Consider the following 1,912-nt stretch of genomic DNA (forward strand, 5'->3'; position numbering starts at 1 on the left):
TGAGTTCAATTCCCAGCAACCGCATGGTGGCTCACAACCATCTGTAATGAGATCTGGCACCCTCTTCTGGCCTGTAGGCATACAGACAGAACATTGTATACTAAATAAATAAATATTTAAAAAAAAAAGCAAATTTTACCTTCATCATCAGCTTTTCTGAAGGTTCACTATGATGAGTTTATCTAAGAATTTCTTATTTCTTTTCCTCCCTCAGAATTTTTGATTTCCTAAATCTGGATATTGGAGATATACCTTAGCCTCCAAAGACTCAGCCTTTGAGACAAGCACCTAGTCAAATTCAGTATGAACCCCATTTTCTCTCCAGCTCTAGTTCCTGCTTTATTTTTGGAAGTTGTTCGTTGCTATTTTCTGTGTCCATATGTGGGTGGGATGGAGGGAACAGAGGAATGGGAGGATTTAGTTAAGCACTTAATATTTTTGATGTTTTGCATAGAATTTCCTAGTGTTTGTAATAGGCAGTTTTCAATTTTCTCATAGTACCCAGTATTTCTAATATTTGGACCCCACTTCTCCGTTTTCCTTTACTGTTGAACTTCAGCTTCCACTGTGCCATAAAAGGAATGTTCCACACTGCAGCCAAACAGCTCTTTTCAGATAAAATCAGACATTCTCATTCCGTAGGATTGGGAACTGTGATTTTTTTTCTAGAAGTTTTCTGTTCTCAATCTTACCACTTTTCTCCTCCTCCCCTTCCCATCTCCATTTCCCACTTCTCTTTTCTTCTTTTCCTTTTTATATTTTGACCACTGTGTTGACCCACTTTTTATTTTTCTTTCTACCTGCTCATATTTGTCTTTAGCTTTGACATTTATACCAACATTTCACAATCAGTACTTTCTACCCAGACCTGTACCCCAAGCCAGATTTGAATATCTAGAAATCCCTTAGTCACCTCCTCTGGATATCCCATTGTTAATACTCAAAACACCCCCAAAGAGATCTATTATCATTTCCTGATCTGCAAGTGAAGCCTGCTGCCCTTTGCCCTTGTCAGTTCCCTAGCTGGGTCTACGTTCCTTCAGCCCTCATCTCCAGGGTGTGCTATACTCCCTCCAGCCTTACTCCAGTGTGCCACGCTATTGGTCATATTTGCTGTCCAGTGATGTCTGTATTACATAAGTGTGATGGGAGATATTGTCTACTTGACAGTATCTACTGGACAAGATTGGTCATACTTGGGAGGGGGTAGTCTAGACTAAACTAACCTATGGGCATACCTGTGAGGAATGTCTGGATTACATTTGCTGAAGGGAAGACTCACCCTGAATGTGGTGGCACATTCCAGCAGCCTTGATCAATAGAACATATTTTCCTCTTTTTTTTTTTTTTTTTTTTTTTTTTTTTTTGGCCTTCTTGCCTTTACATCTCGGTGTCCAGTCCACCTACTTAGAAGACAGCTCCTCTGCTCTCTAAGTGCACCGAGGACCAGTGACTCCCCAGGCATTCTCTAGGTTTTTAGTGCCAGCCTGGGACGGCTGAGGCATCCCTAGCAATGAGTAGCTACCAGGGACACAATGTGAAGACAGTCACTGTTAGACTACCCAGCCTGTACCCTGGAAGCCAAGCTAAGAAATGCCTCTTTAGTATGTACATACATGCTATCAGTTCTATTCCCCTAGAGAACCCCCACTCTAGTATGAGAAGTATGAGAAGTGAGGCCATCCAAAGCTCATTGTTCCTAACCGATGCCTATGAGTCGAGTAGCACTTGGGACTGTGAAACAGACATGAGAGAAAAGTCTGATATCCCTCATTTCTGAAGAGAAGGCTACCTGGGTCTGGTGAGTCTTCATTGGTAAGAATGTGGCTTTCAGGAATGAGACATAGTGCTTCTTAGATGCTGACTTGGTATCTTCTGCCTCAGAGTGTAGAAGGAGCAGCAGGCTGCGTCC

Source organism: Microtus ochrogaster, unplaced genomic scaffold (assembly GCF_000317375.1).
Source record: "Microtus ochrogaster isolate Prairie Vole_2 unplaced genomic scaffold, MicOch1.0 UNK11, whole genome shotgun sequence".
Lineage (NCBI taxonomy): Eukaryota > Metazoa > Chordata > Mammalia > Rodentia > Cricetidae > Microtus > Microtus ochrogaster.